At 39.1% G+C, this 26,298-nt stretch overlaps 1 protein-coding gene across 3 annotated transcripts in view; it reads left to right on the forward strand.

The window, feature by feature from the left end:
- Nucleotides 1-342: 342 nt before the first annotated feature.
- The window catches only part of SYTL4 (synaptotagmin like 4), a 71,511-nt gene continuing 45,555 nt past the window's right edge, over nucleotides 343-26,298 (forward strand). For 2 of the 3 annotated variants that reach the window (XM_033108539.1, XM_033108557.1), the window contains exon 1: nucleotides 343-465. The gene's annotated coding sequence lies outside the window, so the exon portion shown is untranslated. Of the gene's footprint in view, nucleotides 466-830; nucleotides 990-26,298 lie in introns of those variants that run through there. The other variant, XM_033108548.1, reaches the window with a different exon arrangement.

The following is a 26,298-nucleotide window of genomic DNA, read 5'->3' on the forward strand; positions in this document are numbered from 1 at the left end:
CCAAAGTATATGGTCTACAGTCTTCTTCTCCCTAAAAGTACACGACCGTTTGACAACTTTTGGCTCAGCTGAGTGAAGAGGTTTGTGATTTATCATCTGAGAGAGTGACCACAGATGGAAATAAAAAGGGGGTCAGGTCTAGTCTTAGACCCTTATCCTTAATCCTCAAGCTCCCTTTCATAATCCTGGAGGGCATCCCTCCAGTGCCTTAAGGCTTTGGTTCCCAGAGCTCCTCTTGTAGTGGCACCGTCCCCTACTCAGGAGCCTGGAGCGCTGTGCGGCCCCTTTAAGAGTCCAGCTCCTCCCCGCTCCAGGGAAAGTTGCAGCTTTTTCCGCCTCCCGGGAGGGTGAGAAGGACCGGCCACTGCCGGAGTGGGGTTGCGGTCTTCCCAGAGCCATAGACCCTGCCCTGAATCCGGTGCTGGGACTTCTAGCCTCTCTCGTGGCACCTGTTGCACCTGACAGGTAGGTTCGCGGCCAGAGGCCGCCCCTTCGCCGTCGGTCGGGGACTCCTGCCTGGCCCCCAGCCCCTTGTCTCTGCCTAAGCGCCCCCACCCCCATCTCAGGGCCCTGCGTCCTTCCCTAACCCCTTCCGCCCTCCCACTCTTTCCTGTCCCCTTTCTGCCTCCCTGGATAGCCCTCCTGCCCACGCCTCGACTCCAGTCTGCTTGACTCCCCGGGGACAGTCCCTCCCCGCCAGTTTGCTTTCTCCCGAGCGCCTTCCCAGGCCCACTGATCGCTAACGAAGGCTGTGCCTCTCTGTGTTCCCTGTCACGCCTCGAGCGGCGTGGCCGGCTTTTCCCGCCTGCCGGAGCTGAGGCAATTCCGGAGAGCCGGCCCGGGGGGCAGGGGTGGGGCCGGAGCTCCTAGCGGGAACTGCGCCCTCCGAGGCGTCGAGTCACCTTTTCGCCGGTTCCTCTGGCAGTGCCCGGCCATTGCGCGTGGTATTGTCCCCGTACTCCTTACGGACCTCAGGCGGCCCGCCACAGGTAAAAAGGCTGCTGGCTGGCTGGTTGGCCCTAGTCCTGCCTCGGTGGGCTTCTTCTGCACTTGGGGCGGGGGACCCGGCTGTGTGCTCCAGAGTTGAACTGCTTTATCTTGCCACTTTTCAAGCAGGCTTTGCTCCTGGAGGAGAGTCCTCAGAGCCCTCAGAAGGGGCCCAGAACACTTCTATCTTCTGTTTTGGTTTATAAAGGGGCTTATGAACGTCTCCAGCCCTTAACGTTGAATGAAATGGTTAGTTTTGGTGGTGAAATCATTTGGTTAGAATTCTGGTGGCTTGAACAACTGATCTGTTTCTCATTAACTAACCTTTTCCTCCCCCAGTACCCTACTTCTTCAGGACCAGAGGACCTAGCGCTCCAGAATACAGCTTTTGGCAGGGTTGACCCTAGAGCTTGAACATCTGTGGCAGACATTAGTCTTCAGTACATCCTGGACCTCCTATTTTAAACTGGCTTTTCTGCTTTTTCAGCTCCCGGACACCACCCCTCATAAATCCATTAATATTAAGGTATTAATGACCTAATGTGTTTACCCACTGGTTTGTGGAGAGAATAATGTCTAATGCAAAGAGTTGAGACTCTGAGAAAGTTTTTTGTTGTGTTTTTTTTTTTTTGGTTTGTTTTTGTTTTTTGTTTTTAGCACCTGCTGGAAATCCTAGTAGAAAGGGACCACCAACTTGGCTTGTGAGACTTATCCTGGCAGGAGGCAAACATTTCTGGTAACACAATTTCAGGGGCCTCACTCTAAGTCTGAACAGTGAAATGGAGGCCTGTTCAGGGATGACTGGTCTGTGAGTGTATGTAGCATTCTGGTTGATACTCTCTGAGTTTTCCCCTTAAAGGCTGCTATTAATAATGGTTGTTAGAATCCACTGAGCCAGGCGCTGTGATAAGTTCTTGACATAATTATCTCATATAATCCTCATGATAACTCTATGAAGTAGGCGCTACAATTATAATTGTGTTATGATGAAAAGGAGACTGAGAGGTTAAGTGCCTTGCTCCAAATCACCCAACAGATGAGGGACAGAGCTGGGTCATCTTAATGCACAGCTCTGTTCCTATCCCCTGTCATACCGTCTCTGCTGCCTTGGATGTTAGGAACACTAAATAGCTCACGAGTGAGGACTAAGTGATTAAAAATTTCCCTTCCACGCCAAAGTATAAGTTTTGGTCCTTGACTCTACCCTGGATGCACTGAGGAGACTTTGGACCATTTACCTCACTGGTATCTTGCCCACTTCACCACTTCACTTCCAGCAGGGGGCCAGTTGCCACATTGCCACTCTAGGTACACACCCCTGAGTGTACCTGTCTGAATGAAACTTCCAGGGCTCTTAGCTCAGTAGTCATTGTCCTGAAGTTAAGAGAGGGTAACTGGATTCTAGGGATGTGTGACTGACTCAACTTCTTCCTTTCCTGCTTGCTAGGGGAGAAATGAGGATGTGGTATGCGATAAGGATTTCCCAACAGTCAAGCCAGAGAGCCTGAGGGGAAGTGTTTGCTTATTTTATCCTGGGATGGATGGCATATCTGAGGCAGGGACAGTCCAGGAGAAAAATGTCTTCCCTGATCCGATCACTGGGCCTTTGCTCAAACTGCTCTTTTTTTCCCCCTGAAAAGATAACTTGCCACCCATACCCACTCCCTGCCATTAATTCCTATTTATCTCAAAATTTACTCTAAAGTCACCTCCTTTGGGACAGCCTTTCTGAATACAATTCCTTCCCCTATGCAGAATTACCAGTTATCCTGTGTCCAAAAGCTCTTTGTTTATACCTCAGGAAAGCCCTTAACACCTCTCTTAGTTGTTTTTCCACCTGGAAGGTTAACCACTTTAAGGTCAAGGTCTGGATCTTGGAGCTCCCTTTGTCTTAAGCGTGAAAAATCAACAAACATTTGTGCTAAGAACCGGGGGTCCCATGCCTTCAAGGGCCTGAGGTCTGGTGATGGTGGGATTGAAGTACAAAAGATACCTTTTTTGAGGCGCTTGAAATCTGACAACTAGGAGTTTGTGTTTAAATGTCACCTCAGTGAGGCCTTCCCTAATCATCTTGTTTAAACTTGAAACCCTTCCCGGAATATTCTATGTGCCCCTTCCCTACCTTATTACTCTAATGTAACATATTGCATATTTTATTCATTTTTCTTTCTTATTGTCTGTCTCTCTCCCCCCTCCACAATGTAAGTTCCACGTGGGCAGGGCTTTCTGTCTGTTTTATTCACTAGTGGACCCCAGCACCTATAACAGGGCCTGGGACATAGGTACTTACCAACGTTTGTTCAATGAATTAATGAATGACATTACTGTTCTAGGAACTGGCACTTTTTTGGGCTCTCCTGGAACTGAAACTAAGTGTCCCCTGTCTGTCACCCTACAGTGTTAGGCTGCCCTGGGCCTAGTTCTCACTGTTTTCCTTCCACTGAGTTTTGCTTTCAGATTGCATTACTGATGACAACTTTGATCTAGTTGGAAGTGCTTCCTCTCTCTCTCCCTTTAAGGCATGAGGCTCTGGATGGAAACTTCTGAAGTTTGAAGTGGAAATGTAAAGATGCTATGCTTCTTGTGGCTACGAAGAGAGGCTGCACTGAGGGAGGGGTGTGGATTGTCAGATGTCTGGATACATTTTAGGCATTTGGTGAGCTCAGTAAGAAGCTGGAGTAAGTTACTGTGCAACAGGGAAGTGAACAGCCTAAAAGAATAAAAGATGCCACAAATAAAGCTTCTGGCCTAAAGTCACCCTTAGCCTTTTAGGCATGAGATAGCTATTGGATTATTAACTTTATGGAAAAGACATTGCTGAGTGCTACTTGTGTAGTGCTTGAAACCACTAGGTAACATAAAAGAAAACAAAGTACTGATCTGTTTAAATGTGTTTTGAAATATTCAGAAAGAAAAAAAGGGCTAGAATCCCTTAAAAGACGGGCTTGGAAGGAGTCGGACCCTTGATATGGTATAAAATATGTGATTCTTCACCATTTGATGTAAACTTTGAAGCTCAAATTTGTACAAAAAACTTCTGCTCAGCATCCTCTTCTACTAAATTTATTTCGCTAACCTCTGAACATTGGATCTCAGGGCTCAGTCCATGAACATTTGTCCATCCAAAATCTTCCCACAAACACTCATCCAGCCCCATGGCTTTAAATACCATCTATCTATACACTCATCACCCCCAGGTGTATGTCTCTGACCCAAGCCTTCTTTTAAGCTGCAGCCTCATATGTCTGCTGGCCTATTCAGCATCTCTACTTGGATGTCAAGTAGACATCTCAAATGTAATGTGGCCAAAACAGTACTCCTGATTCCTCTCACATCCCCAGCCCCTTCCCTCAGCTTCCTCTCAGTAACATGGCACTAGCATCCATTCAATTGCTCAAATTAAGAACCTAGGGTCACCCTTGATTCCTCTATTTCTCTCAGCCCACCAACATCCAGGTCATCAGCAAGTCCTGTTGACCTGAACTTCCAAGTGTATATATTCTGCCACATGTCTCCATCTCCTCTGCCTATTGCCCTAGTCCAAACCACCACAAAGCTGCAATAAACAGTTTGCACAACGCTGAAGGGTGGATAAATATAAGATGTAAGACACATATGCACGCAAATATTTCTGTGAGTTAGCTTTCTAGTAGAGAAATAGTTGGGTCAAAGGATATGTACATTTGAAAATGTGAGTAGGTGCTGCCAAAGTGACATCTAAGAGGGTTTATATTGTCACCATGAGAGTGAGTCTTTTTTAATTTTTGCCAATCAGATAGGTGAAAAATAATATCTAACTGATTTAACTTGCATTTTTCTGATTACTGGTGAGGCTGAGTATCTTCTCATGTGTGTTAGCTTTCGTCTTTTTCCTGAAACTTGCTCCTTAATATTCTTTGCACATTTTTCTTTTGGGTGATATATTTAATTTTTTTTTGTAAGAGCACTGTAATTACTAGGGATATTTACCCATCGCCTGCTATATAGTGCAAGGTTTTTTCTCTCTAGTCTGTCATATGTCATAACTTTGTTCATGATGTGTACCCCTCTTGAAATCAGATAAAACACACTATAAAACATTTTAAAAACATGTTCATTAGATTTGGCAATTATGAGGTCAATGATGACATTGGTGCAGCAGCAGGATGGGAGGCAGATTGTAGAGGGTTGGAGAGTGAGCACTGAGGACTGATAAGGAGTATGGTACACACTTTGAAGGGGCTTGGCTGTGATGGGAATGAGAGACTATTTCTTATAGACAGTAGGGCACGTGGGACAAGAAAATGTTGTTAATTTTGTTTTGCTTAATTTTAAATACAGAGAGAGGTGAGCCCATTTGTGTGTAGATGGCATAGAGCTTGATGATGCAAGGTCGCTGAGAAAGCAGGATGATGGGAGCTCCAGAGTGAAAGAGGTGAAAAGACTGGCTTTAGAGAAAGGGAGGTGGCTCTTCCATTGAGACAGGAGGGGAAGTGCGCAGGATTGGTGAGGCTGTGGAGAAGGAAGGAGCTGTGGAAAGACAGGATTTTGAGGGAGGTCCCATCTGATGAGAACGGTGAGGGGTTGCAATGGCATTTGAGAGGGATGGTAAGAGGATCTCATTAGAGGTATATCATCCAGATTGCCACATCAGGGAGCCAAGAAAGTCTTGATAACTTGAATGTGTCTCCACCCCATCACAGAGCTCTGTATCCATTTTCTCCAGCAGCAATCATCAGCCCAGGTGTAGAAACAGTGTGAACAATCCAGTTTGGAGGATTTTTCTGGGTGGCTGTGACAGAAATATAAGAGGGCAGGAGATTAGTCGCTGCTGGCAGAATAGTTGAAATGATGGACCAGTGTGGCTTTCATAGCTGTGACTATGTAAACCTACCTTGAACTCGAGTAATTCTTAAGACATGGAAAATTTCCATGGCATCTACACTGTTTCTTGTTTGTAGCTCTATCGGTTCAGGCATCAGAATAGCTTTAGTACCAGTGTCTTTTAACTGTTGCTTGCAACTTATAAGAAAGCATGTGTTGATTTACTGAGGGCCTACAATGTGCCAGTTTCTAGGCTAGGTGCTTGAGATATAGTGGAGAAGAGAAGATAGACGATGGCCTTTTTTATGGAACTTATTTCAGCAGGGGAGATATGTATTGAACAATGTAGCACATAATCAATAATTTAATCACAGTTGTGATAGTTCTGTGAAGTTCGGTTTTTTAGAAATCACATTGTCACATGGCTTTCTCCAACAGGTTTTACCAATTTACATTTGCCAGCGAAGTATGAGATTACCTCCTACATTTTCCCTCTTTAAAATTGAATATATGTTTTGTAATTTTGCTGAATCTATAGGCAAATATTTAAAAAATCTTATTATCAGCAGGTGTGAAACTTTTACTTTTTTATGTATATTGGCCATGAGATCTTCCTCCTTGAAGAATTATCTGTTCATGCTCTTTGCCTATTGGGTACTTACCTCTCCTTGTTTTTAGTAGATCTCTCTTTCCATGTTTGAAATAATTAATCACCCTTCTTTTTCTCCTCCCTTAGCTCTGGAAACACTAAAATAGACTTTTACCCAGTCTCTCAGGCCATTCCCTTTTGATCTCTTTTAAACTTCTTTCTTACCTGCATTGGAAATCTTGGTGTGCTTAGGGATCTGATGACATTATTACTTGACCCAATAAAAGATAACATATAAGTTTTCCGTTCTCTCCACATTCCGTTCCCAGGAGGTAACAATATTAAATTTGTCTCTCTTTCCAGGCATTTTCCATGCCTACATAAATATTTCTTCCCCTCCCTCCCTCCCTCCCTCCCTCCCTCCCTCCCTTCCTTCCTTCCTTCTTTCTTCCCTCCCTCCTTCCCTCCCTCCCTCCCTCCTTCCCTCCCTTCCTTCCTCCCACCCTGTCTTCACTTAAATGTTAAAAATACAAATATATCACAGAATTGTACACCTGAAACCTATGTAACTTTCCTAACAATTGTCATCCCAATAAACTTTAATTAAAAAAATACAAATGGAATCATAATATATATGTTTTGCAATGTATTGTTTACTTAATATTTGTGGCAAGCTTCTAACATCAGTATATATAGAAGTACTTGCTTCTTTTTAACAGTGGCATAGTATTACATTTTATGTATGTACCATAATTTATTTAATCAGTTTCCTATTGATAGATGTTTAAATTGTTGTATTTATTTTTTTGTTGGTTCAAACACTGAGCATTCTTCTGATATATATTTCTGCATGTACTTGAATATCAGTAGGATACGTTTTTCAAAATGGAATGGAAAAATCCATCGATAAATGGTCAGTGGTGCTACAGATTCAGAGAGGTCTAGGAAGATGCAGGCTGACTATCGTCCATTGGATTTAGAAGGTTCTTGATGACCTTAGAGGAAATTCAGGGTAGTGAGGGTTGGAATTTTAGACTTTGGTGGGTTGAGAAATGATTGGGGATATGACTAAGTGGTGGAAGTGAATATGGACAATTCCTTAAAGAAATTTGGCTCTGAAGAGCAGAGAGAGGGTGGGTGATTGTAGGGGACGGGTTGAGATCCAAGGAAGGTTTTGTTTTGTTATGTTTTGTTTTTCTTCAATTTAGGAAGGACTTAGATGTTTTGAAAGGCTGATGGGAAGTAAGGGATGATTGATACAGCAAAGTCTTTACAGGGTAGGTCCTTATATCAGATAGAAAAGGATCCAGAATGAGGTGGAGGGATTACCCTTAAATAAGAAAGAGGAAGAGCATTAATATTGGGAAGAACAAAAAGTGAATAGATACAAATGAAAATCGGTTTATAGATTTGGCAGCAGGAACTTGTCTGAGGGCATTTTTATTTCTCTATGATGTAAGAGGAAAGGTCATCCTCTTAGAGCAGGGATTGAGATGGGGCAAGGTTTGGGTTGGAGATTTGAGATGGTTGAGGAAGGTTTGAAATAGTTATTGTGGTGACCAGGAGAGTAAACGAGGACCAGGGAAGCGAACTTGGAGTGTCAGGCAGTGTTGAGGTAAGCTTAGAAACGAAGAATTCATATTGATAATAATCTACCAGATTGTGATTTTTCTTTTCTCCAGTAGAGCTCAGGAGTCCCAGTGCAGGCATAAAAGCACAACAGTTGGACTCTTCTAGGGTTATGTTTTTTTAGCAGATATTTGCAATGAATATTGAGGATATTGACAAGAGTGCAACTGAAACAATAGAATCCAAACTGTCTAGGAAAGGAAGTGAAGACAAGGTGAGCGTAGAGGGTCTGTGGAAAGACGAACTCTCCCCTTTGAGGTCTGAATACCCGTATGAACAGACTAGAAGGATAGGGGGTTGTAGTCAGAGTGGAGTATTTGAATTAATATCAAAAGTGGAGAAGTCCTGGGCGATAAGTTCTTGGGTGTGGCTGAATGTGATATTCAACAAATATTTATTGTGTGCATATTATGTGGCAGACATTGCTCTATGCAGTGGAGGTACAGAGATGAACAAAAAGTCCCTTTCTTGTACAGTTTTCTATCTAGTAGGGGAGATTATTCATTTTTATAAAATAAAAGGGCATCCTCATTGATATGCTGGTTACTGAATGTGTAGTTCTAATTAGAAATAATACTAATAATACCAAGAGCAAATAGTCATATATATGGGGTTAGGAAGTCCATCTAGATTATTTTGAGTACCTTACTTTATTGTAAGTTATATTAACTGAATTATGAAAATTGCTATGTCCTCCCCTTAGAACTTTTTAAGGCACTTTCATATGCTATGTCAGAATTAAGGATAAAACAAATGCCGTGTTTCCCTGAAAATAAGACCTGGCCGGACCATCAGCTCTACTGTGTCTTTTAGAGCAAAAATTAATATAAGACCCGGTCTTATTTTAATATAATATAGGACCGGGTCTCATGTAATATGATATAAGCCCAGGTCTTATATTAATTTTTGCTCCAAAAGACGCATTAGAGCTGATGGTCCGGCTAGGTCTTATTTTCCGGGAAACAGGGTATATACACATGTAATTTGGACATTGTAGCAGTTTTAAATTTTTCACACTTTAGTATTGTTTTAATATTAGAACATTGCTTCTAGCTGTAGACCAGATGTTGGTAATGCATGTACTAATCTTGTTCTAGGGATTTGATGTAATGTGTAAACTAATTATGGTTGAACAGGCAGTTTAAGAGGGAAAGAGGGCTTACAGTATGTTAATATTTTATTTTATATTCTCCAATCTATACCGATGTTTATTTTATGTCTCATTGGCCTTAAATAACACCTTACAATTATCTGTCACATATACTGTTCAATTTAAGTTCAACTACAGGTTATTGGATTGCGTTTAAGGTTTGTGTGGCCATAGCTAGATCACAGCATCCCTAAAATTAAAAAGAAACCAAATGCATGAAATCACAGTTATGTGTGAACATGGGCTGGATTAGTCACGAAACATCATGATTTCTCATTTAAGGGAATTGCGTGGGTGATTTTTAGGTGATGTGGCCTGCAAGAAAGAATTAGATGGTAGCTAGAGTTCAGTTTAGAAATCCCCACCATCTGTGACCTTGGCAGGAGAAGAGGGTCTTCTCTATGGGGGTGCTGGTATATCAAAACTTGTTGACTAAGGAAAGAAAACGGTGTTCCATACAATGATGAGGCTTAAAAATGACAATGTGTTGGCTCTCACCAGAGTTTAAAAAATGTTTTATGCATGTAAATGACCTGAATTTTAAAATATTCTGTTCTTTTAGTTGGGGATTTCCGATCTTTTTAAGCTTTGGGGCTGTTAAGGAAAGGGACTTTGGCAGAGAAGAGGATGAACTCATCATCCTTCACCCCATCAACCTCATGCGGCTCTTGTGAACCCACCTGGGTCATGTGAGAGGAAACTCCCAGTGTAGGTCTTGCAAGCTGGAAAGCCAAATGGGATTTGTCTTAATATATGCATTTCCCCTGTTGCCAAGGTGTCAGGGGTATGTGTGTTTGGATGCATAGTCTCGTTTTTATGATCTTTTTTACTTCTATGTATGGAGGTCTGCTTTCTAGGATTGGTGGTAGATTTCTAAGATGCTTGGAGTTGCTGAGGAGCAGGAAAAAAGTGTGAAATCATGAAAATAAGACGACACTTCCATGTATCCAAGTAACTACTCTGCAAGAGAAACATATATATTATATTGAGACAACTAGCTTCCCTCTGGGATTCAGTTTTGAGAAGTATGTATTACTTTCAGTGGGAATTTCTTCAAACCATTTTTGAATAGAATTTGGTGGTATTGAAAAGTAACCATGTAGATTTAATCTGGAGGAAATTTTCCACACCTATGATTCTAAAAGCTAACAAAAGAGACTCTATTTTAGTTACCACCACCCCCCACCCCCCGCCCCATATGCTCGTACCATCCTTGAGAAGTAACATCCTAGATGAGGAGAATGGGTCCTTTCCCATGTGCAGAGTTGCTCTGAATGTGTTACACCTTATTGCGGGGGGAGGTTAGGGGATGGAGAAAGTAAGCCAGACCAAGGGCCTCTCAAGCATTTATCTGTTATTATCTGAGGACTTTTTAAAAATTCTGCCTGTAGTGCCTAAGTGTAAGATGTCTCTTTTTCCAAATATCACCATGTATAAGCAATATTGTCAGAATATGAAGAGATCATATAGCATAGTGGTTAAGAGCTTGGACTCTGGAACCAGACTGCCTGGGTTAAAAAAAACCCAGACTGTCAGTTATAGGGCATATGACCTTGGGCAAGTTATGTGCTTGACGTGTACCTCCCTTTCCTCATTTGTAGAACGTGATAACATAGTACCTACCTCATAACATGATTGTGAGAACTAAATGACTCTGTGTGTGTAAAGTGCTTAGAAAAAAGTGCCTGGTACATAATAAGCATTTTAGAAGTGTTAGCTGCTTTCTTCTTCTCCTCCCTTTCTCCCTCCCACCCTCCTCCTCCTCCATCATCATCATCACCATCATCATCTTAAAAGGAACTAAAACTGCAAAATGCCTCAGTACATGCAGACTCCAATTTTGTAGAACCTATTTTGAAAAAGATTGTGGGGTCAAAAGAAACTTAGTGCAAAACCAAAATGAGAATCTTGTCAAATTGAGAGCTAGTTATAAATTTCTTGTTGTTAAGAGAAAGTAAAAAACTTGGCTCCCGTAACACTTTTGAGAATGGACCCACTGTGGTCAGGCCTGGGCATGTTGTCTGAGGCATGGATGTGCTCCATCGGTGAGCTTGCAGGGGTCTAGACCCAAGCCAGCAACTGGGAAGCCTCAGCTGCCCTTTGGTTTTGAAGCCTTGATTTTGACTCCTCTACTTTGACGCCACTCTTGTTTTTCTTGTTTTTGATCCTATTTTTAAATTTTATGCTGTTTTGTTATGTTTTATGTATCTTTGTAAGTCGCTTTTTAAGTCCTGTCTGGAACAGTGTATAAATAAGTACTTTTAAACTGATCATGTCTAATTACTAACATTTGCTTAATATTTATGCTTGTCAGCCTACTTCTATGCAGAGAGGTACCGTGGCTATCCATCTGGGCAAGAATACTGATTAGATTTCTCAGATTTCATGGTAAGATGTCAAAACAACCGTATGCTCATGTATTTTCCAAAGCATATGGTTAATAATAATTAAAACCAAAATCTACCAATATTGGGTGCTTATTCTAGACCAGGCACTATGCTATGTCCTTTACTCATGACATATACTTGAATCCTCACAGCCTTAGGCAGGAGCTCTTATTATTAGTGACTGTTTTTACAAATGCAGAAACTGAGACACAGGGAGGTTGAATAACTTGTCCATGGTCACATGGCTAAAACATAGTGAAGCTATGGTTTGAACCCAGGCAGCCTGGGCCCAGATCCAGAGTTTGTAGGCACAATTCCATTCTCTACTGCTCTTAATTAGAAATCTAGCACAACAGAACTCCAAGTCCTAATAGAAGAGACTATTCTGTGTTACAGAACATTCACAGGTCCTGCAGATTTTACCCTCATGTTATGTCTTCAGTATGCCCCTTTCCATCTCTAGTACCACTGCCCCGTACTTTGGCCTCTCATCATCTTTTCCCTGTATTTATATCACAGCATCCTCAAATCTATATTCTGTGTAACTTTCACAGTGATCTAACACATCCTTGCCTTCCCTAAAACTCTTCAGTCGTTCCCATTATCAAAGGCCGATTAATCTTGTTTCTGAGCATAACATATTGAGCTGCTCTGTCCATGTGATGTGATCCCCCCTGTCTCTTACACATGCTGTCTTACAATTTACTATCTGGTATCACTGCACTGCTTGCCCACACCACGGTGCTTTGTGCCACCATGCTTTTATAAATGCTGTCCACTCTACCTGGCTAACCAGCTGGCACACACCATTTATAAACAGTTCACATGCTACTGCTGGTATCTCTTTTGATTCTCCTTTCCCCAAGTTGGAGTAGGTGTCCCACCTTGATATTCTCATAATACCCTGTACACGTATTTCTTTGGTTATCATGTTCTTTTATGATTATCTATTTAAGCATCTCCTTTGATAGACTGTGAGCTCTTTATGGGCAGGGTCTATGCATCATTCTTTTATCCTTAGCCAGATAGCACAGCAATTAGTGCATACTTGGCCCTCCTAACTAGTGAGAATTCTGTAAACAGTTCAGAACACAGAACCCTAGGTCAGGGAAAGAAGTAGGATTTTGAAGGCCTGAAACCACACATATATTCAGAGAAAACTACCAGGACAGCAGAGGGAGGTTTCACAGAAGAATCTTCGGGGCCAGATACATTTACATTATTTAATGCAGGAGCCAGAAGGGGTTTGGGAGGATGAGAGTGGGGATCTGTATCCAAAAAGAACTTGGAAGGATCTGAGAAACCAGAGTTAGCAGCTTTGTGATTTGAATCTACCTTAAATTTGTCTGAGTGGACTTGACTAGATAGCTAAGACAGATACATTTTAATAAACATATTTAGAGTAGTTTTCTTGGAAGGACATCACCCTAAAAGTAAAGGGGACAGTTGATAAAATAACCAATATAATATCCCAACGTAAACATTTTATTGATTGTTGGCAATGTTGCATGTTCACTCAGCTATTACCAACCAAAAAAGATGTTATCAGTGGGTGCCTTTGTGCATACGTGACTGGATTCAAACAAGGGGATTTAGGGATGGTAGGGATGGTTGCATCTCTGGAAACTTTCTTTTCTACATGGAATCCTTTTTTTTTTTTTTTTTTTTTTTTTTTTTTTTAAGTTCTGCTGACTCACCACATAACCTGCATTTTGTCTCATTTTCCCATGCTCTAAAATCAACTCTCTTTTATCTTTAGATTTTAAAATAATTAGGTTTTTCCCCCAAAGGGGACTGGAGTTTGCTAGCCTTTTTAAAAAGATTTTTATTAAAATATAGCTAACATACAACATTGTATTAGTTTCAGGTGTACATCATAGTTATTCAACAGTACCCACCTGGCACTATACATAGTTATTAGCTTATTATTGATTACATTCCCTGTGCTAAAGAAGTGATCACCACGATAAGTCCAGCAACTATCTGACACTGTACCATGCTATCACGATATTATTGACTACATTTCCTATGTTGTACATTGCATCCGCAAGACTTACTTGTTTTATACCTGGAAATTTGAACCTCTTATTCCTCTATGTGTTCCCCCGTTTTTTAATTTTTCAATTACAGTTGACAGTATTTTATATTTATTTCAAGCATACAGCATAGTGGTTAGACATTTACATAATTTAGTAAGTGACCACACCCCCCCGACTAGTACCCACCTGGCACTATACATAGTTATTACCATATTATTGATTATATTCCCTATGCTTTACTTTACATCTCCATGATGTTTTATAACTACCAGTTTGTATTTCTTAATCCCTTTACCTTTTTCACCCTGCCTCCAACTCCCCTCCCATCCATTAACCCGATAGATCTATTACCCATCTAACACTATATATAGTTATTACAATATTATTAACTATATTCCTTTTGCTATACCCTACATCCACATGACTACTGTGTAACAACCAATTTGTACTTCTTAAGCCCTTCCCCTTTTTTGCCCACGCCAAACCCCCTCCCATCTGGCAACCATCAAAATGGTCTCTGTATCTATGTTTGCTTCTGTTTATTTTGCTGTTTAGATTCCACTTATAAGTAAAATCATAGGACATTTGTCTTTCACCATCTGACTTACTCCACTCAACACAGTACCCTCTAGGTTCATCCAAGTTGTCACAGATGGCAAGATTTCATTATTTTTTATGGCTGAGGAATATTCCATTGTAGATGTACCACCTCTTCTTTATCCATTCATCCACTCTAGGACACCCAGGTTGCCTTTATATCTTGACTATTGTAAATAAAGCTGCAATGAATACATGGATGGGCATGTCCCCTCGAAGTGGTATTTTGGGTTTCTTCAGGTGAATACCCAGAAGTGGGATTACTAGGTCCTTCTTTGTCTCTTGTTACGGTCGTTGTTTTGTTTTATTTTTTTTCGGGACCTGGGCTCAGGCCCTAGTTCTTTTTAACTTTATTTTTTTTTTATATTAGTTTCAGGTTTACAAAACTATAGTCTTTGTTTTAAAATCTATTTTGTCTGCTATCAGGATTGCTACCCCAGCTTTTTGTTTGTTTGTTTCCATTTTCATGAAATATCTTTTTCCATCTCTTTGCTTTCAGTTTCTGTGTGTCTTTTGATCTGAAGTGAGTCTCTGGTAGGCATCATATATAAGGGTCTTGTTTTCTTATCCATTTAGCTTCCCTATCTTTTGATTGCAGCATTCAATCCATTTACATTTAAAGTAATTGATAGGTATGTAGTTATTGCCATTTTATTATTCATATTTTTTATTTTTATTTTTCATCTTAAAGAAGTCCTTCTAACATTCCTTGTGATACTGGTTTGGTGGTGATAAACTCCATTAGCTTTTTCTTGTCTGGGAAGTTCTTTATCTGTCCTTTGATTCTAAATGATAGCTTTGCTGGGTAGAGTCATCTTGGTTGTACGTCCTTGCTTTTCATCACTTTGAATATTTCATGCCAATTTCTTCTGGCCTGCAAAGTTTCTATTGAGAAATCAGCTGATAGTCATATGGGAGCTCCCTTGTAGCAAACTAACTGTCTTTCTCTTGCTGCTTTTAAGATTCTCTCTTTGTCTTTAACCTTTGGCATTGTAATTATGACGTGTCTTGGTGTTAGCCTCTTTGGGTTCAAATTGTTTGGGACTCTGCAGGTACTGGGCTTCACCACGTTAGGGGTTTTCCGTCATTATTTTTTTCAAATAAGTTTTCAATTTCTTGCTCTCTTCTCCTTCTGCTACCCATATAATGCAAATGTTGCTATGCTTGATGTTGTCCCAGAGGCCCCTTAAACTCTCCTCATTTTTTTTGGATTGTTTTTTCTTTTTGATGCTGTGATTGGGTGTTTTCTGCTACCTTTCTTCTAAATCGGAGATTCAGTCCTCTGCTTCATCTAATCTACTGTTGATTCCCTGTAATGTATAATTCATTTCCATTATTATATTCTTTATTTTTGACTGGTTCTTTTTTATATTTTCTATCTCCATTTTTACATTTTCTATCTCTTTATCGACGTTCTCCCTGAGATCATCGTGAATCCTTATAACCAGTGTTTGGAATTCTGTGTCTGGTGGATTATTTATCTCCATTTTGTTTAGTTCTTTTTCTGGAGCTCTGTTCTGTTCTTTCATTTGGGATATGTTTCTTTGTCTCCCAATTTTGGTTGCCTCCTTGTGTTTGTTTCTATGTATTAGGTAAAGCTGCTCTGTCTCCTGGTCTTAGTAGAGTGGACTTATGTACCCTGTTTCCCTGAAAATAAGACCTAGCTGGACAATCAGCTCTAATGCATCTTTTGGAGCAAAAATGAATATAAGACCAGTATTATATTATATTATATTATATTATATTATATTATATTATATTATATTATATTATATAAGACCCAGTCTTATATTATAGTAAAATAAGACTGGGTCTTACATTAATTTTTGCTCCAAAAGCCACATTAGAGCTGATTGTCCGGCTAGGTCTTATTTTTGGGGAAACATGGTAATAGCTGTGTTGTGGGGCTCAGTGGCACAGTCTTCCTTGTGACCTGGGCTGGGTGCTCCAGGTGTGTCCCTTGTGTGAGTTGTGTGTAGTTGCTATTTGCAAGTTCTTGTAGTTGAGCCTTAGTTGCTATTTTCATGCCAGTAGAAGGGAGTGACTCTTGGGCTCATTGGTTGTGAGCACTGCCTGTGACTACAGTGGAGGAGTTGTGGTGCAGGGGCTGATGCTATAGAACAGGATCTGCCTCAGCAGAGCTCTGGTGCCTGCCCAATCCACCCCTTAGGTGTGTTGTCCTTCGAGGTATTTGGGTGATGCTCCAGCTCTTTTTGAAGCTGGCCACTGGGTGCTCCAGCCTAGGAGGGGACCACTTGGAAGGGGACCTGCTACAGGTCAAGTTCAGCTGCAGCCTGTGCCCCACCCGGGGCCACCCAGCAGGAGCACAAAGCAATCCAGAGATGGGCACCTCCCGCGTCATGCTTGGAAGTGCCTTGAGAGGCCAAACCGCAAACCTAGGCGGCTGCCACTAGTGCCAGGCTTAGGGCTACTCAGCCAGGAGTACGGCACATACTCAAGTCAGATACTGCTTGTCTTGGTTCCGCGAACCTTTGAGAGACCCTAGGAAAGTCTGCAGCATGAGCCAAGGCAGGCAGTTGGTATGAAAAAGCCACTGGAATCAGCTTGGGTGTGCCTGAAAGTTGGGTGGGGCAGGGTCTCAGAATCACCAGGGTGTGGTGACCAAATGGTGTTAGCCAGCTTGATGAAGACTCAGATATGGCGGCTTCCTGCCTGAGTCTGCACGCAGGGAAGGGGGAGGGCTTAACAAGGAAACAATGGCTTCTGCCAGCTCCTCTGTCAGGGAGAAAGCTGCCCCTCCAGTCCTTGTTCTGAAGCCAGGTACCAGTTCCCCCCCATATGTCCCTGTCACCTCTCCAGCTGTACCAATGCTGGAGCTCAGAGCCAGTGATTCCACCAGCAAGAAAGTCCATTCACAGGTCCTTTAAGAGGAGTGCCTGTGATGTCAGCTGCCCTTCGTCTCACTCAGCCACAATCTCTGCTGGTTTTCACAGCCAGAAGTTATGGGGACTTCTCTCCCCAGCACTGGAACCCTGGGCTGGGGAGGGTATGGGAACCTCGCTCCTCTGGGGGATACCTCCACAGCCAAGATATCCCTTCTGATTTTTAATGGTCACACGTGGGAGTGGGACCGGTTCATTCTGCGTCTCTGACCCTCCTACTTGTCTCGAGTTGGCTTCTTCTGTATTGTTTTTAGTTGTAGGGCTTCCTGGAGTTTGCTAGCCTTTAGTGCTATGCTTCACCCATGTTTTGGAAACGCACACACATAATAGGTATTAATTTGGACAGTGGTTTAGATTGGTCTGCTTCAGATACTGTAACTGCCTTGGTCCAATTAGTTAATAGAGTCCACTTTGGAATATACCTTAATCGCAGCACAAATCCTTATCCATTATGCTGCCCTACTTCATCAGGGCAACTGTATTATAGTCATTGGATGATTTAGTCTTTCCTAATTAACATACATCATAATTGTAAGCGAGCTGAATCACCATAACATATGAGATTGGACAATTAAGTTCGTGAACTCATCCTAGAAAAAGTGCTACATACCTCACTGCTGAATATCACTATAGTCACCTTCGAAGTACTCCCTTTGGGAAGCTGTGCATCAATGCCAGTGCCTAGTCCACCCTTCAAAGCAATTTTGGAACTCTTTTTCTGGAATGGCGATCAGAGTTGTCATAGTATTACCCTTGATGTCCTGAATGTCATCAAAATGTTTTCCTTTCAATAGCACTTTTTCTAGGATGAGTTTGCGAACTTAATTGTCCGACCTTGTTCATCTAAAAATAAAAGAAGTGCATCATTGGATGCGTCATTAAATAATAATACTCATATTATAGTTCTAGGAAACAATTATATAAATGATTTGGTGCTGTTCTGAGTATGCTGTCTTTTTCACATTTTTGACAAATGGTTCAAAACTTACTGAAATTCTTCATTTGGAAGATAAAATACATCTTTTAGGCAACAAAATTAAATAATAATGGAAACTTTTTTTAGATCCCACATATAAGTGAAATCATATGATATTTGTCTTTTTCTGTCTGACTTATTTCACTTAGCATAAAAAAACCCCCAAGCTTACAGATACAGAGAACAAATTGGTGGTTGCCAGAGAAGGTGGAGTGGGGTGGGATAAACTCCAGTTATAAAATAAATAAGTCATGTTGATGTGATATAGAGCATGGCTACTATAGTTACTTTATACTGTATTGCGTATTTGAAAGTTGCTAAAAGAGTAAATCTTAGAAATTTTTGCCATAAGAAAAAAAATTTGTAACAATGTCTGGTGACTGATATTAACTAGACTTTTGTGGTGATCATTTTGCAATATACACAAATACTGAATCATGTTGTACACCTGAAACTAATATAATGTTGTATGTCAATTATACCTCTATTAAAATAATAATAATAATAATAATAATAATAATAATAATAAAACATTTTCAAATCTACTCTGTTTTAGTTATTCTCTATGGAAAAAAACAACCTTCGACTTTGAATGCATTTAAAATCTACTGCCTTATTCTGGGATATTAAAACTTCTGGGATAGTAAAACTTCTGATTACAATAATGTTTAGTTACACTTAATCTTAAAATTTATAAAAACAATGTTGTTAAGGTATACTTTACATACAATAAACTGTACATATTTAAAGTATACAGTTTGATAAATTTTGACATCTGCATTTGCCATGAAACCATCACCAAAGTCAAGCTAGTGAATATATCTTGTGCCATTTTGTAATCCTTCTTTCCCTCTCAGTATGTACTATACTCCCTGCCAAGGCAACCACTGATCTGTTTTCTTCTATAGACTAATTTGCATTTTCTAGAGTTTAATATAAATGAAATTATGTAGTATGTGTTTTTTTGTCTGACATTTTGTCAGTCAGTATAATTATTTGAGATTCAGCCATATTGTTGTGTATGTCAGTAGTTCATTCCTTTCTATTGCTGAGTAGTATTCCATTGTATGGATATACCACAGTTTTGTTTTGTTTTTTTAAATCCATTTACCACTTGATGGACATTTAAGTTGTTTTCAGTTTTGGCTATTACAAATAATGCCATTATTAATATTCATATGCAAGTGTTTGCATAGACATATGTTTTTTCTTTTCTTGGATAAATACCTGAAGGTAGGAAGGCTGGGTCATACGGGAAATACATGTTTAACTTTTTGAGAAACTACTAACTCTTTTCCAGTGTGGTAATACCAATTTTACATTCCCACAGCAATGTATAAAAGTTCCAGTTGTTCGAAATCCTGGCCAACATTTGGTACATTTAAGATTTTAGCCATTCTAATAATGTGTAATAGTATCTCATTGTGGTTTTAGTTTCCATTTCCCTAATGATTGATGATGTTGAGCATCTTCTCATGTGATTATTTGCTATTCATATATCTTCTTTGGTGATGTATTTATTCAAATCTTTTGTCCACTTTTGAAATCTGCTTTTTAAATTATAGAGTATTGAGAATCTTTATATATTCTGGATACAAGTCCTTATCAGATGTAATATTTGCAAATATTTTCTTCCACTATATGTTTTTTTTTATTATTATTATTTTGTCATCAGCATCTTTCAAAGAGCAGAAGTTTTTAAGTTCAGTGAAGTTTAATTTATCCAGTTCTGGCTCATGTTTTAGGTGTCATATCTAAGAAACCTTTGCATTTTTTTTTTTTTTTTTGCATGTGGATCTCCAGTTTTTCCAGCACCATTTGTGGAAAAGACTAATTTCTCTACTGATCCTTCGCACCTTTATCAAAAATCAAGTGACTGTAAACATAAGGATTTATTTCTGGAATCTATTCTATTCCATTGATTTATTTGTATGTTTGTGTGCCAATACCATACTCACTTGACTTCTGCAGTTTTATAGTAAGTCTTGAAATCAGGTTTTGTTAGTTTTCCAACTTGTTCTACATGTGTTTTGAACCTCACAATATATTGGGGGTTTTTTTTGCTCAAAAGTCAATTATATTTTTAAAAGAGATTTAAATAGTAAGAAAAAATATTTTTACCCACATAGTTACCATTCCATGACCTCCTCATTCCTTTTTGTAGACACATATTTCTATCCGGTATAATTTTTCTTCTGCCTGATGGATTTCCTTTAACATTTTTTATAGTGCAGATCTGCTGGTGATTATTTCAACTTTTGCATGTTTGAAAAAGTCTTTGTTTCACCTCAGCGTTTCAATGATATTTCACTGGGTTTAGAATGCTAGGTTGACAGTTTTTTGGGGTTTTTTGTTTGTTTGTTTGTTTGTTTTCTTTTCGGTATGTGGAGGTGTTCCACTATCTTTTCATTTGCATTGTTTTCAATGATAAATTTGCTCTCATCATTATCTTCGTTCCTCTGTATGTATGTAGCATGTCTCTCCCCCTAAGCTGCTTTTAAGATTTTCTCATCTTTGATTTTAAGCAATTTGACTATGGTGTGCCATGTGGTATAGTTTTCTTTATATTTCTTGTGCATGAAGTTGATTGAGCTGCTTCGGATCTATATGTTTATAGTGTTCAACAAATTTAGGGGAAAAAATGGCCATCATTTCCTCAAATATTTATTCAGTTCCCCCCATTTCCTTTGGTCACTCCAATTACATGTATATCAGGCAGCTTAAAGTTGTTAAACAGCTCATTCATGCTCTGTTCCATTTTTTCAGTCTTTTTTTCTTTCTGTTTCATTTGGATAGTTTCTATTGCTATGTCTTCAAGTTCACTACTCTATTCTACCAGTATATATAAGCTGATGTTAATCCCATCCTGAGTATTTTTCATTTTATACATTGTAGATTTGGTCTCTAGGTTTGATTAAATTTTTTTTTATTTAGTCCATGTCTTTATTTCACTTTTTGAAACATGGAATGTAGTTATAATAATGGTTTTAATTACTTTGCTAATTCTAACATTTGTGTCAGTTTTTGATGGCTTTTTCTCCTCATCATGAAACGTACTTTTCTGCTTTTTTGCATGCCTGTTAATTATTTTTTGGGTGCCAAATATTGTGAATTTTACCTCATTGGGTGCTGCACATTTTTATATTACTATAAATATTCTTTTTTTTTGGTAAGAATACTTTATTAAATTTAAGGTTTTTATTAAAATATAGCTAACATAAAATATGTTAGTTTTAGGGCTACATCATAGTATTCAACATTTATATACTTAAAGAAGTGATCACCATAATAAGTCTAGCAACCAACTGATGCCACACCATGCTATCACAATATTATTGACCATATTCCCTATACTGTATATTATATCCCCATAACTTGTTTGTTTTATAACTGGAAATTTGGACCTTTTATTCCCATTTACCTTCCCCCCTTTAAAATTTTTCAATTACAATTGACATTCAGCATTATTTTGTATTAATTTCAGATATACAGCATAGTGGTTAGACATTTATATAATTAGTGAAATGATCTCCCTGACTAGTACCCACCTGGCACTATACATAGTTATTACCATATTATTGATTGTACTCCCTATGCTTTACATTATATCCCATGACTATTTTGTAACTACCAATTTGTACTTCTTAATCCCTTACCTTTCAAACTCTGCCCCCAACTCGCTCTCATCTATCACCCCAACAAATCTAGTACCTATCTGACACCATACAGTTATTACAATATTATTGACTATATTCCTTATGCTATACCTGATCTCCTCATGAGTAGTTTATAACAACCAATTTGTAATTCTTTTTTTTTTTAATTTGTTGGGGTGACAATTGTTAGTAAAATTAAATAGATTTCAGGTGTACAGTTCTGTATTACATCATCTATAAATCCCATTGTGTGTTCACCACCCAGAGTCAGTTCTCCTTCCATCACCATATATTTGAACCCCGTTACCCTCATCTCCCACCCCCCATCCCCCTTACCCTCTGGTAACCACTAAACTATTGTCTGTGTCTATGAGTTCTTATTTCTCATTTGTTTGTCTTGTTCTTTTGTTGTTTTTGGTTCATATACCACATATCGGTGAAATCATATGGTTCTCTGCTTTTTCTGTCTGACTTGTTTCACTTAGCATTATGCTCTCAAGATCCATCCATGTTGTCACAAATGTTCCTATATCGTCTTTTCTTACCGCCGAATAATATTCCATTGTGTATATATACCACAACTTCTTTATCCATTCATCTATCGCAGGACATTTTGGTTGTTTCCACATCTTGGCCACTGTAAACAAAGCTGCAATGAACATTGGAGCACACGTGTCTTTATGTGTAGATGTTTTCAGATTTTTTTGGTAAATAACCAGGAGAGGAATTGCTGGGTCATATGGTAATTCTATACGTAATTTTTTGAGGAACCTCCACACTGCCTTCCATAATGGCTGCACCAGTCTGCATTCCCACCAACAGTGTATGAGTGTTCCTTTTTCTCCACAGCCTCTCCAACACTTGTTACTATTTGTCTTGTTGATGACAGCCATTCTGACTGGGCTGAGGTGATATCTCATTGTGGTTTTTATTTGCATTTCTCTGATGATTAGTGATGGTGAGCATTTTTTCATATGTCTATTTGCCATTTGTATGTCCTCTTTGGAGAAATATTTTTTTGGGTCGTCTGCCCATTTTTCAATTGGGGTGTTTGTTTTTTTGTTGTTGAGATTCATGAGTTCTTGTATATTTTGGATATTAGCCCATTATCAGAGGCACTGTTTGCAAAAATCTTCTCCCATTCAGTTGGTTGCCTCTTTATTTTGTCGATGGTTTCTTTCGCTGTGTAGAAGCTTTTAAGTTTCATATAGTCCCATTCGTTTATTTTAGCTTTTACTTCCATTGCCTTTGGAGTCAAATTCATAAAATGCTCTTTGAACCCAAGGTCCATAAGTTTAGTACCTATGTTTTCTTCTATGCAGATTATTGTGTCAGGTCTTATGCTTAAGTCTTTGATCCATTTTGAATTAATTTTGGTACATGGTGAAAGACAGCAGTCCAGTTTCATTCTTTGGCACATGGCTTTCCAATTCTCCCAGCACCATTTATTGAAGAGGCTGTCTTTCCTCCATTGTATGTTTCTAGCTTCCTTGTCAAAAATTATCTGTCCATATTTATGTGGTTTTATTTCTGGGTTCTCAATTCTATTCCATTTGTCTATGTGTCTGTTTTCCTGCCAATACCATGCTGTTTTGATTATTGTTGCCCTGTAGTACAAGCTAAAGTCAGGGAGTGTGATACCTCCGGCATTATTCTTTTTCTTAAAATTGCTTTGCCTATTCGAGGTCTTTTGTGGTTCCAAACAAATCTGATGATTTTTTGTTCTATTTCTTTAAAAAACGCCATTGGGATTTTGATGGGGATTGCATTAAATCTGTATATTGCTTTGGGTAATATAGCCATTTTAACTGTGTTGATTCTTCCAATCCATGAGCACGGAATGTCTTTCCATTTCTTTGTGTCTTCTTCAATTTCTTTCAAAAATGTCATATAGTTTTCAGCATATAGGTTCGTCACATCCTTGCTTAAGTTTATTCCTCGGTGTTTTATTCTTTTTGCTGCAATTGCAAAAGGAATTGTTTTTTGTATTCCTTTTTCTGAGATTTCATTGCTAGTATATAGGAATGCAATGGACTTTTCTACGTTGATTTTGTAGCCAGCAACTTTACTGTATTCGTTGATTGTTTCTAATAGCTTTCTGGTGGAGTCTTTAGGGTTTTCTACATATAGCATCATGTCATCTGCAAAGAGTGATAATTTAAATTCTTCATTCCCAATGTGGATGCCTTTGATTTCTTTCTCTTGCCTGATTGCTCTGGCGAGGACTTCCAACACTGTGTTGAAAAGCAGAGGTGATAGGGGACAGCCCTGTCGTGTTCCTGAATGTAGAGCAAAGGGCTTCAGTTTTTCACCATTAATGATGAGATTAGCTGAGGGCTTGTCATATATGGCCTTTATTATGTTAAGGTATTTTCCTTCTATACCTATTTTATGAAGTCTTTTAATCATGAATGGATGTTGTATCTTTTCAAATGCTTTTTCTGCATCAATTGATATAATCATATGATTTTTGTCCTTTATTTTGTTTATGTGATGTATCACATTGATGGATTTGCGGATGTTGAACCATCCTTGTGCTCCGGGGATGAACCCCACTTGGTCGTGATGAATAATCTTTTTAATGCATTGTTGTATTCGATTTGCTAGAATTTTGTTTAGGATTTTTGCATCTGTATTCATCAGAGATATTGGTCTGTAGTTTTCTTTTTTTGTGTTGTCCTTACCAGGTTTTGGTATCAGGGTAATGTTGGCCTCATAAAATGAGTTAGGGAGTACTGTCTCTTCTTCAATTTTTTGGAAGAGTTTGAGCTGGATGGGTATTAGATCGTCTTTGAAGGTTTGGTAGAATTCACTAGTGAAGCAATCTGGTCCCGGGCTTTTGCTTTTGGGAAGGTTTTGGATGACTGATTCAATTTCATTACTGGTGATTGGTCTGTTTAGATTTTCCAGTTCTTCATGGTTCAGCCTTGGAAGGCTGTATGATTCTAAGCACTTGTCCATTTCTTCTAGGTTATTGAATTTGGTGGCATATAGCCCTTCATAGTATTCTTGGATGATCCTTTGTATTTCTGTGGTGTCTGTGATAACATCCCCTTTTTCATTTCTGATTTTGTTAATTAGTGTCTTCTCTCTTTGTATCTTAGTGAGTCTAGCCAACGGTTTGTCAATTTGTTAATCTTTTCAAAGAACCAGCTCTTTGTCACATTAATTTTTTCCATTGTCTTTTTGTTCTCTATTTCATTTAGTTCTGCTCTGATTTTTGTTATTTCCTTTCTTCTGCTGATCTTAGGTTTACTTGTTCTTCTTTTTCTAGTTCTTTAAGTTGTAACGTGAGGTTATTTATTTGGGATTTTTCTTGTTTCTTGAGATAGGCCTGTAATGATATAAATTTCCCTCTTAAAACTGCTTTCGCTGCATCCCAGAAATTTTGGGAGGATGTATTTTCACTGTCATTTGTTTCTAGGTATCTTTTGATGTCTCCTCTAATTTCTTCTTTGACCCAGTCGTTCTTTAAAAGTATGTTGTTTAATCTCCATGTATTTGTGTTCTTTCCTGCTTTCTTTTTGCAGTTGATATCCAATTTCAAAGCTTTGTGATTAGAGAATATGCTTGGTATGATTTCAATCTTCTTAAATTTGCTGAGGCTGATTTTATGTCCCAATATATGGTCTATCCTTGAGAATGTTCCATGTACACTAGAAAAGAATGTATAGTCTCAGGTTTTAGGATGAAGTGCTCTATATATGTCAATTATGTCCATTTCATCTAATGTGTCATTTAGGGCTGCTATTTCATTATTTATTTTCTGTTTGGATGATCTATCCATAGCTGTCAGTGATGTATTTAGGTCCCCTAGTATAATTGTGTTTTGGTCAATTTCTCCCTTTAGTTCTGTTAGTAGTTGCTTGGTATATTTCAGTGCTCCCTGATTGGGGGCATAAATATTGATGACTGTTATGTCTTCTTGTTGTATAGTCCCCTTTACCATTATGAAATGTCCACCTTTGTCTCTTGTTATCTTTTTTTCACCCTGAAGTCTGTTTCATCTGATATCATTAGGGCTACACCTGATTTTCTCTGGGTACCATTTGCTTGGAGTGTCAATTTCCACCCTTTCACCTTTGAGTCTATGCTTGTCCTTGTAGCTGAGATGTGTCTCTTGGAGACAGCATATGGTTGGGTTTAGTTTTTTGATCCAATCTGCTACTCTGTGCCTTTTTATTGATGAGTTCAGTCCATTTACATTTAAGGTGATTATTGATATGTGAGGATTTCCTGTCATTCTATCTTTAGTTTTCTGGTAAGGCTGTGTCTCCATTGTTTCTTTGCCTTTTTATTGTTGTCTGTTATTTCTGTATGGTGGTATTCTATAATGTTTCCCTCTGTTTCTTCTTTTATTACAGTGTGTATTTCAGTTCTGGAGTTTTCTTGAGTGGTTACCCTTAAGTTTATCTAAAAGAAAGTTTGATATTTAGAGTATTACATTTTCTTTAGCACACTTACTTTCTCCATCCCCATATTCCGGTTCAGGCCTTTACTCTCCCCCTTTTTACGTTTTGGTTGCCACAAATTGTCCCTGTTTTTGGTGGTCGAGTAGCCTCATTTAGTATTTCTTGTAGTG

This window comes from Rhinolophus ferrumequinum, chromosome X, assembly GCF_004115265.2.
Source record: "Rhinolophus ferrumequinum isolate MPI-CBG mRhiFer1 chromosome X, mRhiFer1_v1.p, whole genome shotgun sequence".
Taxonomy (NCBI): Eukaryota; Metazoa; Chordata; class Mammalia; order Chiroptera; family Rhinolophidae; genus Rhinolophus; species Rhinolophus ferrumequinum.